Consider the following 17888-nt stretch of genomic DNA (forward strand, 5'->3'; position numbering starts at 1 on the left):
TTCGTCCCCTGGTACTCGGGTGCAACATTCCAGACGCTTTACTAACACTCTCCCCACTTGGAGAGTCAGTGCCTTTAACCTCCTGTTTGGTCCAGTTTGCAATTTCTTCGGAAAATGAACAGGAATAGGGAGAACCAATGAGAGACTAGCTGGAGGTGTCTGGACGGGCAAATTTAACTCTCATTTCCCACCAGGAAGAGGAATTAACCAAAGGCTCAGCGTGCCATGCCAGTACCACACTAGGGCCTGAAGCAATCCTGCGGTGTTGCGGCCAGCTCACAAGAAAGCGAGTTGAAGAAAGGAGCTCAGGGGCACTGTAATTCACAAACCTGCAGAGTTATAAATGACAGCTATCGTCCAAAAATATATTGAAGTAAGGCTGCCAAGAGGACTTGAAAGCGGGGCAGAATTGCAGGAAACCGATTTCAGGAGGTAGACTGGAATTGCATGTAAAGCATCGAAAAAGAGGCAGAACGTCCACAATGATGCACTTGGCCAAAAAGGGCGTATGCGTTTTTTCCTGAATATATTCAGGAAAAAACGCATACGCCCTTTTTGGCCAACCAAGCAAGCTTGCAAAGGAAATCTGCACTACAATGAAGTCTCACTGCCCCCCGGTCAGAAGGGCCATCTGAAAAAAGTGTAAAACCCAGAAAGGCAGGACAGGCCATGGAGAACTGGGAGCCTAGTTAGGCTGATGGGCGGGATGTAAATTGCCAACAGCCACTCTGGAGAAGTGTATGGTGTTTCCTGAAACATCTAAAAAACAAAGCAACAGAGCCTAGGGCACTTCCACTTATGGTCCTATAGCTTAGGGAAATTAAAATCAAAAAGACACAGCCACCCCAAAATTTGGGACGGCTCTGTTTACAGGAACCTCATTTACGGTACAAGTTCAATATCACAGAAAGCGAAAAATGGATAAAGAAGTTGTGGTACTAACGTACAATGCAATATCACTCAGCAATGAAACCTATGTCATCAGGCCAGTAGCAGCATAATGAGTGGATTCAGGTACGATGATTCTAAGTGAAATAAGTCACACAGAAAAAGAAACATCATAAGATATCACTAATACACGGAATGTAAACTTGCCTACACAGGAACTGAATTACAAAACAGAATAGGGGCTCAAATGTAGAAAACCAACTTATGCTTGCTTAAGGGGAAAGGTGAGTTGGGGTGCTGCATAAAACCAGAGATTGAAATTAGCACAGATACCTTTCCATAAGCCAAATATGTAATAGAGAAGAGCTACTGCTTGGTCAACGAAGTGGACTCAACACCCCATATTAAACGCCTAAAAATATACCTGACTAGTAAGAATCTTAAAACCTTTGGATTGATATGTCTACGAAAGAGAATCAAGCGTGTGTACAGTGGCATAAACGCAGCAGTGATAGGATTGGTGAGGTTCGGTGAGCAAATGCAGACCCTTTGAAGTCATATTGCATGGTACCCATTCCATGGTTCTCAACTCTCCAGGTTTAAGGGATTCTTCCTTCAGATAAAACATGCATGTGGAACCCAGAGTATGATCCACCGTGTGATCGGGAAACGTGTTCAAATGTGTCTCAGTTTTCGTCCCCTGGTACTCGGGTGCAACATTCCAGATGCTTTACTAACACTCTCCCCACTTGGAGAGTCAGTGCCTTTAACCTCCTGTTTGGCCCAGTTTGCAATTTCTTCGGAAAATGAACAGGAATAGGGAGAACCAATGAGAGACTAGCTGGAGGTGTCTGGACGGGCAAATTTTACTCTCATTTCCCACCAGGAAGAGGAATTAACCAAAGGCTCAGCCTGCCATGCCGGAACCACACTAGGGCCTGAAGCAATCCTGCGGTGTTGCGGCCAGCTCACAAGAAAGCGAGTTGAAGAAAGGAGCTCAGGGGCACTGTAATTCACAAACCTGCAGAGTTATAAATGACAGCTATCGTCCAAAAATATATTGAAGTAAGGCTGCCAAGAGGACTTGAAAGCGGGGCAGAATTGCAGGAAACCGATTTCAGGAGGTAGACTGGAATTGCATGTAAAGCATAGGAAAAGAGGCAGAACGTCCACAATGATGCACTTGGCCAAAAAGGGCGTATTCTTTTTTTCCTGAATATATTCAGGAAAAAACGCATACGCCCTTTTTGGCCAACCAAGCAAGCTTGCAAAGGAAATCTGCACTACAATGAAGTCTCACTGCCCCCCGGTCAGAAGGGCCATCTGAAAAAAGTGTAAAATCCAGAAAGGCAGGACAGGCCATGGAGAACTGGGAGCCTAGTTAGACTGATGGGCGGGATGTAAATTGCCAACAGCCACTCTGGAGAAGTGTATGGTGTTTCCTGAAACATCTAAAAAACAAAGCAACAGAGCCTAGGGCACTTCCACTTATGGTCCTATAGATTAGGGAAATTAAAATCAAAAAGACACAGCCACCCCAAAGTTTGGAACGGCTCTGTTTACAAGAACCTCGTTTACGGAACAAGTTCAATATCGCAGAAAGCAAAAAATGGATAAAGAAGTTGTGGTACTTACGTACAATGCAATATCACTCAGCAATGAAATCTATGTCATCAGGCCAGTAGCAGCATAATGAGTGGATTCAGGTACGATGATTCTAAGTGAAATAAGTCACACAGAAAAAGAAACATCATAAGATATCACTAATACACGGAATGTAAACTTGCCTACACAGGAACTGAATTACAAAACAGAATAGGGTCTCAAATGTAGAAAACCAACTTATGCTTGCTTAAGGGGAAAGGTGAGTTGGGGTGCTGCATAAAACCAGAGATTGAAATTAACACAGATACCTTTCCATAAGCCAAATATGTAATAGACAAGAGCTACTCCTTGCTCAACGAAGTGGACTCAACACCCCATATTAAACGCCTAAGAATATACCTGACTAGTAAGAATCTTAAAACCTATGGATTTATATGTCTCCGAAAGAGAATCAAGCGTGTGTACAGTGGCATAAACGCAGCAGTGAAAGGATTGGTGAGGTTCGGTGAGCAAATGAAGACCCTTTGAAGTCATATTGCATGGTACCCATTCCACGGTTCTCAACTCTCCAGGTTGAAGGGATTCTTCCTTCAGCTAAAACATGCATGTGGAACCCAGAGTATGATCCAACGTGTGATCGGGAAACGTGTTCAAATGTGTCTCAGTTTTCGTCCCCTGGTACTCGGGTGCAACATTCCAGACGCTTTACTAACACTCTCCCCACTTGGAGAGTCAGTGCCTTTAACCTCCTGTTTGGCCCAGTTTGCAATTTCTGCAGAAAATGAACAGGAATAGGGAGAACCAATGAGAGACTAGCTGGAGGTGTCTGGACTGGCAAATTTTACTCTCATTTCCCACCAGGAAGAGGAATTAACCAAAGGCTCAGCGTGCCATGCCAGTACCACACTAGAGCCTGAAGCAATCCTGCAGTGTTGCGGCCAGCTCACAAGAAAGCGAGTTGAAGAAAGGAGCTCAGGGGCACTGTAATTCACAAACCTGCAGAGTTATAAATGACAGCTATCGTCCAAAAATATATTGAAGTAAGGCTGCCAAGAGGACTTGAAAGCGGGGCAGAATTGCAGGAAACCGATTTCAGGAGGTAGACTGGAATTGCATGTAAAGCATAGAAAAAGAGGCAGAACGTCCACAATGATGCACTTGGCCAAAAAGGGCGTATGCGTTTTTTCCTGAATATATTCAGGAAAAAACGCATACGCCCTTTTTAGCCAACCAAGCAAGCTTGCAAAGGAAATCTGCACTACAATGAAGTCTCACTGCCCCCCGGTCAGAAGGGCCATCTGAAAAAAGTGTAAAATCCAGAAAGGCAGGACAGGCCATGGAGAACTGGGAGCCTAGTTAGGCTGATGGGCGGGATGTAAATTGCCAACAGCCACTCTGGAGAAGTGTATGGTGTTTCCTGAAACATCTAAAAAACAAAGCAACAGAGCCTAGGGCACTTCCACTTATGGTCCTATAGCTTAGGGAAATTAAAATCAAAAAGACACAGCCACCCCAAAATTTGGGACGGCTCTGTTTACAGGAACCTCATTTACGGTACAAGTTCAATATCACAGAAAGCGAAAAATGGATAAAGAAGTTGTGGTACTAACGTACAATGCAATATCACTCAGCAATTAAATCTATGTCATCAGGCCCATAGCAGCATAATGAGTGGATTCAGGTACGATGATTCTAAGTGAAATATGTCACACAGAAAAAGAAACATTATAAGATATCACTAATACACGGAATGTACACTTGGCTACACAGGAACTGAATTACAAAACAGAATAGGGTCTCAAATGTAGAAAACCAACTTATGCTTGCTTAAGGGGAAAGGTGAGTTGGGGTGCTGCATAAAACCAGAGATTGAAATTAGCACAGATACCTTTCCATAAGACAAATATGTAATAGACAAGAGCTACTGCTTGCTCAACGAAGTGGACTCAACACCCCATATTAAACGCCTAAGGATATACCTGACTAGTAAGAATCTTAAAACCTATTGATTTATATGTCTCCGAAAGAGAATCAAGCGTGTGTACAGCGGCATAAACGCAGCAGTGATAGGATTGGTGAGGTTCGGTGAGCAAATGAAGACCCTTTGAAGTCATATTGCATGGTACCCATTCCATGGTTCTCAACTCTCCAGGTTTACGGGATTCTTCCTTCAGGTAAAACATGCATGAGGAACCCAGAGTATGATCCAACGTGTGATCGGGAAACGTGTTCAAATGTGTCTCAGTTTTCGTCCCCTGGTACTCGGGTGCAACATTCCAGACGCTTTACTAACACTCTCCCCACTTGGAGAGTCAGTGCCTTTAACCTCCTGTTTGGCCCAGTTTGCAATTTCTGCGGAAAATGAACAGGAATAGGGAGAACCAATGAGAGACTAGCTGGAGGTGTCTGGACGGGCAAATTTAACTCTCATTTCCCACCAGGAAGAGGAATTAACCAAAGGCTCAGCGAGGCATGCCGGAACCACACTAGGGCCTGAAGCAATCCTGCGGTGTTGCGGCCAGCTCACAAGAAAGCGAGTTGAAGAAAGGAGATCAGGGGCCCTGTAATTCACAAACCTGCAGAGTTATACATGACAGCTATCGTCCAAAAATATATTGAAGTAAGGCTGCCAAGAGGACTTGAAAGCGGGGCAGAATTGCAGGAAACCGATTTCAGGAGGTAGACTGGAATTGCATGTAAAGCATAGGAAAAGAGGCAGAACGTCCACAATGATGCACTTGGCCAAAAAGGGCGTATGCGTTTTTTCCTGAATATATTCAGGAAAAAACGCATACGCCCTTTTTGGCCAACCAAGCAAGCTTGCAAAGGAAATCTGCACTACAATGAAGTCTCACTGCCCCACGGTCAAAAGGGCCATCTGAAAAAAGTGTAAAATCCAGAAAGGCAGGACAGTCCATGGAGAACTGGGAGCCTTCTTATGCTGATGGGCGGGATGTAAATTGCCAACAGCCACTCTGGAGAAGTGTATGGTGTTTCCTGAAACATCTAAAAAACAAAGCAACAGAGCCTAGGGCACTTCCACTTATGGTCCTATAGCTTAGGGAAATTAAAATCAAAAAGACACAGCCACCCCAAAGTTTGGGACAGCTCTGTTTACAAGAACCTCGTTTACGGTACAAGTTCAATATCACAGAAAGCGAAAAATGGATAAAGAAGTTGTGGTACTAACGTACAATGCAATATCACTCAGCAATTAAATCTAGGTCATCAGGCCCATAGCCGCATAATGAGTGGATTCAGGTACGATGATTGTAAGTAACATATGTCACACAGAAAAAGAAACATCATAAGATATCACTAATACACGGAATGTAAACTTGGCTACACAGGAACTGAATTACAAAACAGAATAGGGTCTCAAATGTAGAAAACCAACGTATGCTTGCTTAAGGGGAAAGGTGAGTTGGGGTGCTGCATAAAACCAGAGATTGAAATTAGCACAGATACCTTTCCATAAGCCAAATATGTAATAGACAAGAGCTACTGCTTGCTCAACGAAGTGGACTCAACACCCCATATTAAACGCCTAAGGATATACCTGACTAGTAAGAATCTTAAAACCTATTGATTTATATGTCTCCGAAAGAGAATCAAGTGTGTGTACAGTGGCATAAACGCAGCAGTGAAAGGATTGGTGAGGTTCGGTGAGCAAATGCAGACCCTTTGAAGTCATATTGCATGGTACCCATTCCACGGTTCTCAACTCTCCAGGTTTAAGGGATTCTTCCTTCAGATAAAACATGCATGTGGAACCCAGAGTATGATCCAACGTGTGATCGGGAAACGTGTTCAAATGTGTCTCAGTTTTCGTCCCCTGGTACTCGGGTGCAACATTCCAGACGCTTTACTAACACTCTCCCCACTTGGAGAGTCAGTGCCTTTAACCTCCTGTTTGGCCCAGTTTGCAATTTCTTCGGAAAATGAACAGGAATAGGGAGAACCAATGAGAGACTAGCTGGAGGTGTCTGGACGGGCAAATTTAACTCTCATTTCCCACCAGGAAGAGGAATTAACCAAAGGCTCAGCGTGCCATGCCAGTACCACACTAGGGCCTGAAGCAATCCTGCGGTGTTGCGGCCAGCTCACAAGAAAGCGAGTTGAAGAAAGGAGCTCAGGGGCACTGTAATTCACAAACCTGCAGAGTTATACATGACAGCTATCATCCAAAAATATATTGAAGTAAGGCTGCCAAGAGGACTTGAAAGCGGGGCAGAATTGCAGGAAACCGATTTCAGGAGGTAGACTGGAATTGCATGTAAAGCATAGGAAAAGAGGCAGAACGTCCACAATGATGCACTTGGCCAAAAAGCGCGTATGCGTTTTTTCCTGAATATATTCAGGAAAAAACGCATATGCCCTTTTTGGCCACCCAAGCAAGCTTGCAAAGGAAATCTGCACTACAATGAAGTCTCACTGCCCCACGGTCAAAAGGGCCATCTGAAAAAAGTGTAAAATCCAGAAAGGAAAGACAGGCCATGGAGAACTGGGAGCCTTCTTATGCTGATGGGCGGGATGTAAATTGCCAACAGCCACTCTGGAGAAGTGTATGGTGTTTCCTGAAACATCTAAAAAACAAAGCAACAGAGCCTAGGGCACTTCCACTTATGGTCCTATAGATTAGGGAAATTAAAATCAAAAAGACACAGCCACCCCAAAGTTTGGGACAGCTCGGTTTACAAGAACCTCGTTTACGGTACAAGTTCAATATCACAGAAAGCGAAAAATGGATAAAGAAGTTATGGTACTTACGTACAATGCAATATCACTCAGCAATGACATCTATGTCATCAGGCCAGTAGCAGCATAATGAGTGGATTCAGGTATGATGATTCTAAGTGAAATAAGTCACACAGAAAAAGAAACATCATAAGATATCACTAATACACGGAATGTAAACTTGGCTACACAGGAACTGAATTACAAAACAGAATAGGGTCTCAAATGTAGAAAACCAACTTATGCTTGCTTAAGGGGAAAGGTGAGTTGGGGTGCTGCATAAAACCAGAGATTGAAATTAGCACAGATACCTTTCCATAAGCCAAATATGTAATAGACAAGAGCTACTGCTTGCTCAACGAAGTGGACTCAACACCCCATATTAAACGCCTAAGAATATACCTGACTAGTAAGAATCTTAAAACCTATGGATATATATGTCTCCGAAAGAGAATCAAGCGTGTGTACAGCGGCATAAACGCAGCAGTGATAGGATTGGTGAGGTTCGGTGAGCAAATGAAGACCCTTTGAAGTCATATTGCATGGTACCCATTCCATGGTTCTCAACTCTCCAGGTTTAAGGGATTCTTCCTTCAGGTAAAACATGCATGAGGAACCCAGAGTATGATCCAACGTGTGATCGGGAAACGTGTTCAAATGTGTCTCAGTTTTCGTCCCCTGGTACTCGGGTGCAACATTCCAGACGCTTTACAAACACTCTCGCCACTTGGAGAGTCAGTGCCTTTAACCTCCTGTTTGGCCCAGTTTGCAATTTCTGCGGAAAATGAACAGGAATAGGGAGAACACATGAGAGACTAGCTGGAGGTGTCTGGACGGGCAAATTTAACTCTCATTTCCCACCAAGAAGAGGAATTAACCAAAGGCTCAGCGAGCCATGCCGGAACCACACTAGGGACTGAAGCAATCCTGCGGTGTTGCGGCCAGTTCACAAGAAAGCGAGTTGAAGAAAGGAGCTCAGGGGCCCTGTAATTCACAAACCTGCAGAGTTATACATGACAGCTATCGTCCAAAAATATATTGAAGTAAGGCTGCCAAGAGGACTTGAAAGCGGGGCAGAATTGCAGGAAACCGATTTCAGGAGGTAGACTGGAATTGCATGTAAAGCATAGGAAAAGAGGCAGAACGTCCACAATGATGCACTTGGCCAAAAAGGGCGTATGCGTTTTTTCCTGAATATATTCAGGAAAAAACGCATACGCCCTTTTTGGCCAACCAAGCAAGCTTGCAAAGGAAATCTACACTACAATGAAGTCTCACTGCCCCCCGGTCAGAAGGGCCATCTGAAAAAAGTGTAAAATCCAGAAAGGCAGGACAGTCCATGGAGAACTGGGAGCCTTCTTATGCTGATGGGCGGGATGTAAATTGCCAACAGCCACTCTGGAGAAGTGTATGGTGTTTCCTGAAACATCTAAAAAACAAAGCAACAGAGCCTAGGGCACTTCCACTTATGGTCCTATAGCTTAGGGAAATTAAAATCAAAAAGACACAGCCACCCCAAAGTTTGGGACAGCTCTGTTTACAAGAACCTCGTTTACGGTACAAGTTCAATATCGCAGAAAGCGAAAAATGGATAAAGAAGTTGTGGTACTTACGTACAATGCAATATCACTCAGCAATGAAATCTATGTCATCAGGCCCATAGCAGCATAATTAGTGGATTCAGGTACGATGATTCTAAGTGAAATATGTCACACAGAAAAAGAAACATCATAAGATATCACTAATACACGGAATGTAAACTTGGCTACACAGGAACTGAATTACAAAACAGAATAGGGTCTCAAATGTAGAAAACCAACTTATGCTTGCTTAAGGGGAAAGGTGAGTTGGGGTGGTGCATAAAACCAGAGATTGAAATTAGCACAGATACCTTTCCATAAGACAAATATGTAATAGACAAGAGCTACTGCTTGCTCAACGAAGTGGACTCAACACCCCATATTAAACGCCTAAGAATATACCTGACTAGTAAGAATCTTAAAACCTATGGATTTATATGTCTCCAAAAGAGAATCAAGTGTGTGTACAGCGGCATAAACGCAGCAGTGATAGGATTGGTGAGGTTCGGTGAGCAAATGCAGACCCTTTGAAGTCATATTGCATGGTACCCATTCCATAGTTCTCAACTCTCCAGGTTTAAGGGATTCTTCCTTCAGCTAAAACATGCATGTGGAACCCAGAGTATGATCCACCGTGTAATCGGGAAACGTGTTCAAATGTGTCTCAGTTTTCGTCCCCTGGTACTCGGGTGCAACATTCCAGACGCTTTACTAACACTCTCCCCACTTGGAGAGTCAGTACCTTTAACCTGCTGTTGGGCCCAGTTTGCAATTTCTGCGGAAAATGAACAGGAATAGGGAGAACCAATGAGAGACTAGCTGGAGGTGTCTGGACGGTTAAATTTAACTCTCATTTCCCACCAGGAAGAGGAATTAACCAAAGGCTCAGCGAGCCATGCCGGAACCACACTAGGGCCTGAAGCAATCCTGCGGTGTTGCGGCCAGCTCACAAGAAAGCGAGTTGAAGAAAGGAGCTCAGGGGCCCTGTAATTCACAAACCTGCAGAGTTATACTTGACAGCTATCGTCCAAAAATATATTGAAGTAAGGCTGCCAAGAGGACTTGAAAGCGGGGCAGAATTGCAGGAAACCGATTTCAGGAGGTAGACTGGAATTGCATGTAAAGCATAGGAAAAGAGGCAGAACGTCCACAATGATGCACTTGGCCAAAAAGGGCGTATGCGTTTTTTCCTGAATATATTCAGGAAAAAACGCATAGGCCCTTTTTGGCCAACCAAGCAAGCTTGCAAAGGAAATCTGCACTACAATGAAGTGTCACTGCCCCACGGTCAAAAGGGCCATCTGAAAAAAGTGTAAAATCCAGAAAGGCAGGACAGGTCATGGAGAACTGGGAGCCTTGTTATGCTGATGGGCGGGATGTAAATTGCCAACAGCCACTCTGGAGAAGTGTATGGTGTTTCCTGAAACATGTAAAAAACAAAGCAACAGAGCCTAGGGCACTTCCACTTATGGTCCTATAGCTTAGGGAAATTAAAATCAAAAAGACACAGCCACCACAAAGTTTGGGATGGCACTGCTTACAAGAACCTCGTTTACGGTACAAGTTCAATATCACAGAAAGCGAAAAATGGATAAAGAAGTTGTGGTACTTACGTACAATGCAATATCACTCAGCAATGAAATGTATGTCATCAGGCCAGTAGCAGCATAATGAGTGGATTCAGGTACGATGATTCTAAGTGAAATAAGTCACACAGAAAAAGAAACATCATAAGATATCACTAATACACGGAATGTAAACTTGGTTACACAGGAACTGAATTACAAAACAGAATAGGGTCTCAAATGTAGAAAACCAACTTATGCTTGCTTAAGGGGAAAGGTGAGTTGGGGTGCTGCATAAAACCAGAGATAGAAATTAGCACAGATACCTTTCCATAAGCCAAATATGTAATAGGCAAGAGCTACTGCTTGCTCAACGAAGTGGACTCAACACCCCATATTAAACGCCTAAGAATATACCTGACTAGTAAGAATCTTAAAACCTATGGATTTATATGTCTCTGAAAGAGAATCAAGCATGTGTACAGCGGCATAAATGCAACAGTGATAGGATTGGTGAGGTTCGGTGAGCAAATGCAGACCCTTTGAAGTCATATTGCAGGGTTCCCATTCCATGGTTCTCAACTCTTCAGGTTTAAGGGATTCTTCCTTCAGCTAAAACATGCATGTGGAACCCAGAGTATGATCCAACGTGTGATCGGGAAACGTGTTCAAATATGTCTCAGTTTTCATCCCCTGGTACTCGGGTGCAACATTCCAGACGCTTTACTAACACTCTCCCCACTTGGAGAGTCAGTGCCTTTAACCTCCTGTTTGGCCCAGTTTGCAATTTCTGCGGAAAATGAACAGGAATAGGGAGAACCAATGAGAGACTAGCTGGAGGAGTCTGGACGGTCAAATTTAACTCTCATTTCCCACCAGGAAGAGGAATTAACCAAAGGCTCAGCGAGCCATGCCGGAACCACACTAGGGCCTGAAGCAATCCTGCGGTGTTGCGGCCAGCTCACAAGAAAGCGAGTTGAAGAAAGGAAATCAGGGGCCCTGTAATTCACAAACCTGCAGAGTTCTAAATGACAGCTATCGTCCAAAAATATATTGAAGTAAGGCTGCCAAGAGGACTTGAAAGCGGGGCAGAATTGCAGGAAACCGATTTCAGGAGGTAGACTGGAATTGCATGTAAAGCATAGGAAAAGAGGCAGAACGTCCTCAATGATGCACTTGGCCAAAAAGGGCGTATGCGTTTTTTCCTGAATATATTCAGGAAAAAACGCAGACACCCTTTTTGTCCCACCAAGCAAGCTTGCAAAGGAAATCTGCACTACAATGAAGTCTCACTGCCCCCCGTTCAAAAGGGCCATCTGAAAAAAGTGTAAAATCCAGAAAGGCAGGACAGTCCATGGAGAACTGGGAGCCTTCTTATGCTGATGGGCGGGATGTAAATTGCCAACAGCCACTCTGGAGAAGTGTATGGTGTTTCCTGAAACATCTAAAAAACACAGCAACAGAGCCTAGGGCACTTCCACTTATGGTCCTATAGCTTAGGGAAATTAAAATCAAAAAGACACAGCCACCCCAAAGTTTGGGACGGCTCTGTTTACAAAAACCTCATTTACGGTACAAGTTCAATATCGCAGAAAGCGAAAAATGGATAAAGAAGTTGTGGTACTTACGTACAATGCAATATCACTCAGCAATGAAATCTATGTCATCAGGCCAGTAGCAGCATAATGAGTGTATTCAGGTACGATGATTCTAAGTGAAATAAGTCACACAGAAAAAGAAACATCATAAGATATCACTAATACACAGAATGTAAACTTGTCTACATAGGAACTGAATTACAAAACAGAATAGGGTCTCAAATGTAGAAAACCAACTTATGCTTGCTTAAGGGGAAAGGTGAGTTGGGGTGCTGCATAAAACCAGAGATTGAAATTAGCACAGATACCTTTCCATAAGACAAATATGTAATAGACAAGAGCTACTGCTTGCTCAACGAAGTGGACTCAACACCCCATATTAAACGCCTAAGAATATACCTGACTAGTAAGAATCTTAAAACCTATGGATTTATATGTCTCCGAAAGAGAATCAAGTGTGTGTACAGCGGCATAAACGCAGCAGTGATAGGATTGGTGAGGTTCGGTGAGCAAATGCAGACCCTTTGAAGTCATATTGCATGGTACCCATTAAATGGTTCTCAACTCTCCAGGTTTAAGGGATTCTTCCTTCAGCTAAAACATGCATGTGGAACCCAGAGTATGATCCACCGTGTGATCGGGAAACGTGTTCAAATGTGTCTCAGTTTTCGTCCCCTGGTACTCGGGTGCAACATTCCAGACGCTTTACTAACACTCTCCCCACTTGGAGAGTCAGTACCTTTAACCTGCTGTTGGGCCCAGTTTGCAATTTCTGCGGAAAATGAACAGGAATAGGGAGAACCAATGAGAGACTAGCTGGAGGTGTCTGGACGGTTAAATTTAACTCTCATTTCCCAACAGGAAGAGGAATTAACCAAAGGCTCAGCGAGCCATGCCGGAACCACACTAGGGCCTGAAGCAATCCTGCGGTGTTGCGGCCAGCTCACAAGAAAGCGAGTTGAAGAAAGGATCTCAGGGGCCCTGTAATTCACAAACCTGCAGAGTTATACATGACAGCTATCGTCCAAAAATATATTGAAGTAAGGCTGCCAAGAGGACTTGAAAGCGGGGCAGAATTGCAGGAAACCGATTTCAGGAGGTAGACTGGAATTGCATGTAAAGCATAGGAAAAGAGGCAGAACGTACTCAATGATGCACTTGGACAAAAAGGGCGTATGCGTTTTTTCCTGAATATACTCAGGAAAAAATGCAGACACCCTTTTTGGCCCACCAAGCAAGCTTGCAAAGGAAATCTGCACTACAATGAAGTCTCACTGCCCCCCGTTCAAAAGGGCCATCTGAAAAAAGTGTAAAATCCAGAAAGGCAGGACAGGCCATGGAGAACTGGGAGCCTTCTTATGCTGATGGGCGGGATGTAAATTGCCAACAGCCACTCTGGAGAAGTGTATGGTGTTTCCTGAAACATCTAAAAAACAAGCAACAGAGCCTAGGGCACTTCCACTTATGGTCCTATAGATTAGGGAAATTAAAATGAAAAAGACACAGCCACCCCAAAGTTTGGGACAGCTCTGTTTACAAGAACCTCGTTTACGGTACAAGTTCAATATCGCAGAATGCGAAAAATGGATAAAAATGTTGTGGTACTTACGTACAATGCAATATCACTCAGCAATGAAATGTATGTCATCAGGCCAGTAGCAGCATAATGAGTGGATTCAGGTACGATGATTCTAATTGAAATAAGTCACACAGAAAAAGAAACATCATAAGATATCACTAATACACGGAATGTAAACTTGCCTACACAGGAACTGAATTACAAAACAGAATAGGGTCTCAAATGTAGAAAACCAACTTATGCTTGCTTAAGCGGAAAGGTGAGTTGGGGTGCTGCATAAAACCAGAGATTGAAATTAGCACAGATACCTTTCCATAAGCCAAATATGTAATAGGCAAGAGCTACTGCTTGCTCAACGAAGTGGATTCAACACCCCATATGAAACGCCTAAGAATATACCTGACTAGTAAGAATCTTAAAACCTATGGATTTATATGTCTCTGAAACAGAATCAAGCGTGTGTACAGCGGCATAAACGCAACAGTGATAGGATTGGTGAGGATTGGTGACCAAATGCAGACCCTTTGAAGTCATATTGCATGGTACCCATTCCATGGTTCTCAACTCTCCAGGTTTAAGGGATTCTTCCTTCAGATAAAACATGCATGTGGAACCCAGAGTATGATCCACCGTGTGATCGGGAAACGTGTTCAAATGTGTCTCAGTTTTCATCCCCTGGTACTCGGGTGCAACATTCCAGATGCATTACTAACACTCTCCCCACTTGGAGAGTCAGTGCCTTTAACCTCCTGTTTGGCCCAGTTTGCAATTTCTTCGGAAAATGAACAGGAATAGGGAGAACCAATGAGAGACTAGCTGGAGGTGTCTGGACGGGCAAATTTTACTCTCATTTCCCACCAGGAAGAGGAATTAACCAAAGGCTCAGCCTGCCGTGCCGGAACCACACTAGGGCCTGAAGCAATCCTGCGGTGTTGCGGCCAGCTCACAAGAAAGCGAGTTGAAGAAAGGAGCTCAGGGGCACTGTAATTCACAAACCTGCAGAGTTATAAATGACAGCTATCGTCCAAAAATATATTGAAGTAAGGCTGCCAAGAGGACTTGAAAGCGGGGCAGAATTGCAGGAAACCGATTTCAGGAGGTAGACTGGAATTGCATGTAAAGCATAGAAAAAGAGGCAGAACGTCCACAATGATGCACTTGGCCAAAAAGGGCGTATGCGTTTTTTCTTGAATATATTCAGGAAAAAACGCATACGCCCTTTTTGGCCAACCAAGCAAGCTTGCAAAGGAAATCTGCACTACAATGAAGTCTCACTGCCCCCCGGTCAGAAGGGCCATCTGAAAAAAGTGTAAAACCCAGAAAGGCAGGACAGGCCATGGAGAACTGGGAGCCTAGTTAGGCTGATGGGCGGGATGTAAATTGCCAACAGCCACTCTGGAGAAGTGTATGGTGTTTCCTGAAACATCTAAAAAACAAAGCAACAGAGCCTAGGGCACTTCCACTTATGGTCCTATAGCTTAGGGAAATTAAAATCAAAAAGACACAGCCACCCCAAAATTTGGGACGGCTCTGTTTACAGGAACCTCATTTACGGTACAAGTTCAATATCACAGAAAGCGAAAAATGGATAAAGAAGTTGTGGTACTAACGTACAATGCAATATCACTCAGCAATTAAATCTATGTCATCAGGCCCATAGCAGCATAATGAGTGGATTCAGGTACGATGATTCTAAGTGAAATATGTCACACAGAAAAAGAAACATCATAAGATATCACTAATACACGGAATGTACACTTGGCTACACAGGAACTGAATTACAAAACAGAATAGGGTCTCAAATGTAGAAAACCAACTTATGCTTGCTTAAGGGGAAAGGTGAGTTGGGGTGCTGCATAAAACCAGAGATTGAAATTAGCACAGATACCTTTCCATAAGACAAATATGTAATAGACAAGAGCTACTGCTTGCTCAACGAAGTGGACTCAACACCCCATATTAAACGCCTAAGGATATACCTGACTAGTAAGAATCTTAAAACCTATTGATTTATATGTCTCCGAAAGAGAATCAAGCGTGTGTACAGCGGCATAAACGCAGCAGTGATAGGATTGGTGAGGTTCGGTGAGCAAATGAAGACCCTTTGAAGTCATATTGCATGGTACCCATTCCATGGTTCTCAACTCTCCAGGTTTACGGGATTCTTCCTTCAGGTAAAACATGCATGAGGAACCCAGAGTATGATCCAACGTGTGATCGGGAAACGTGTTCAAATGTGTCTCAGTTTTCGTCCCCTGGTACTCGGGTGCAACATTCCAGACGCTTTACTAACACTCTCCCCACTTGGAGAGTCAGTGCCTTTAACCTCCTGTTTGGCCCAGTTTGCAATTTCTGCGGAAAATGAACAGGAATAGGGAGAACCAATGAGAGACTAGCTGGAGGTGTCTGGACGGGCAAATTTAACTCTCATTTCCCACCAGGAAGAGGAATTAACCAAAGGCTCAGCGAGGCATGCCGGAACCACACTAGGGCCTGAAGCAATCCTGCGGTGTTGCGGCCAGCTCACAAGAAAGCGAGTTGAAGAAAGGAGCTCAGGGGCCCTGTAATTCACAAACCTGCAGAGTTATACATGACAGCTATCGTCCAAAAATATATTGAAGTAAGGCTGCCAAGAGGACTTGAAAGCGGGGCAGAATTGCAGGAAACCGATTTCAGGAGGTAGACTGGAATTGCATGTAAAGCATAGGAAAAGAGGCAGAACGTCCACAATGATGCACTTGGCCAAAAAGGGCGTATGCGTTTTTTCCTGAATATATTCAGGAAAAAACGCATACGCCCTTTTTGGCCAACCAAGCAAGCTTGCAAAGGAAATCTGCACTACAATGAAGTCTCACTGCCCCCCGGTCAAAAGGGCCATCTGAAAAAAGTGTAAAATCCAGAAAGGCAGGACAGTCCATGGAGAACTGGGAGCCTTCTTATGCTGATGGGCGTGATGTAAATTGCCAACAGCCACTCTGGAGAAGTGTATGGTGTTTCCTGAAACATCTAAAAAACAAAGCAACAGAGCCTAGGGCACTTCCACTTATGGTCCTATAGCTTAGGGAAATTAAAATCAAAAAGACACAGCCACCCCAAAGTTTGGGACAGCTCTGTTTACAAGAACCTCGTTTACGGTACAAGTTCAATATCACAGAAAGCGAAAAATGGATAAAGAAGTTGTGGTACTAACGTACAATGCAATATCACTCAGCAATTAAATCTATGTCATCAGGCCCATAGCAGCATAATGAGTGGATTCAGGTACGATGATTGTAAGTAAAATATGTCACACAGAAAAAGAAACATCATAAGATATCACTAATACACGGAATGTAAACTTGGCTACACAGGAACTGAATTACAAAACAGAATAGGGTCTCAAATGTAGAAAACCAACTTATGCTTGCTTAAGGGGAAAGGTGAGTTGGGGTGCTGCATAAAACCAGAGATTGAAATTAGCACAGATACCTTTCCATAAGCCAAATATGTAATAGGCAAGAGCTACTGCTTGCTCAACGAAGTGGACTCAACACCCCATATTAAACGCCTAAGAATATACCTGACTAGTAAGAATCTTAAAACCTATGGATTTATATGTCTCCGAAAGAGAATCAAGTGTGTGTACAGTGGCATAAACGCAGCAGTGAAAGGATTGGTGAGGTTCGGTGAGCAAATGCAGACCCTTTGAAGTCATATTGCATGGTACCCATTCCACGGTTCTCAACTCTCCAGGTTTAAGGGATTCTTCCTTCAGCTAAAACATGCATGTGGAACCCAGAGTATGATCCAACGTGTGATCGGGAAACGTGTTCAAATGTGTCTCAGTTTTCGTCCCCTGGTACTCGGGTGCAACATTCCAGACGCTTTACTAACACTCTCCCCACTTGGAGAGTCAGTGCCTTTAACCTCCTGTTTGGCCCAGTTTGCAATTTCTTCGGAAAATGAACAGGAATAGGGAGAACCAATGAGAGACTAGCTGGAGGTGTCTGGACGGGCAAATTTAACTCTCATTTCCCACCAGGAAGAGGAATTAACCAAAGGCTCAGCATGCCATGCCAGTACCACACTAGGGCCTGAAGCAATCCTGCGGTGTTGCGGCCAGCTCACAAGAAAGCGAGTTGAAGAAAGGAGCTCAGGGGCACTGTAATTCACAAACCTGCAGAGTTATAAATGACAGCTATCGTCCAAAAATATATTGAAGTAAGGCTGCCAAGAGGACTTGAAAGCGGGGCAGAATTGCAGGAAACCGATTTCAGGAGGTAGACTGGAATTGCATGTAAAGCATAGAAAAAGAGGCAGAACGTCCACAATGATGCACTTGGCCAAAAAGGGCGTA

The 17888-nt window shown here is 43.8% G+C and overlaps 1 long non-coding RNA gene across 4 annotated transcripts in view; it reads right to left on the reverse strand.

Annotated features, from left to right (window-relative positions):
- Window positions 1-17888, reverse strand: part of LOC137217934 (uncharacterized) — a 905482-nt gene that overhangs the window by 629593 nt on the left and 258001 nt on the right. For 3 of the 4 annotated variants that reach the window (XR_010940326.1, XR_010940325.1, XR_010940328.1), the window contains one exon: window positions 7268-7345. This is a non-coding gene — a long non-coding RNA (uncharacterized lncRNA). Of the gene's footprint in view, window positions 1-7259; window positions 7346-17888 lie in introns of all 4 variants that reach the window. The other variant, XR_010940327.1, reaches the window with a different exon arrangement.

Source organism: Pseudorca crassidens (genome assembly GCF_039906515.1).
Source record: "Pseudorca crassidens isolate mPseCra1 chromosome 1 unlocalized genomic scaffold, mPseCra1.hap1 SUPER_1_unloc_2, whole genome shotgun sequence".
In the NCBI taxonomy this organism is placed as follows: Eukaryota; Metazoa; Chordata; class Mammalia; order Artiodactyla; family Delphinidae; genus Pseudorca; species Pseudorca crassidens.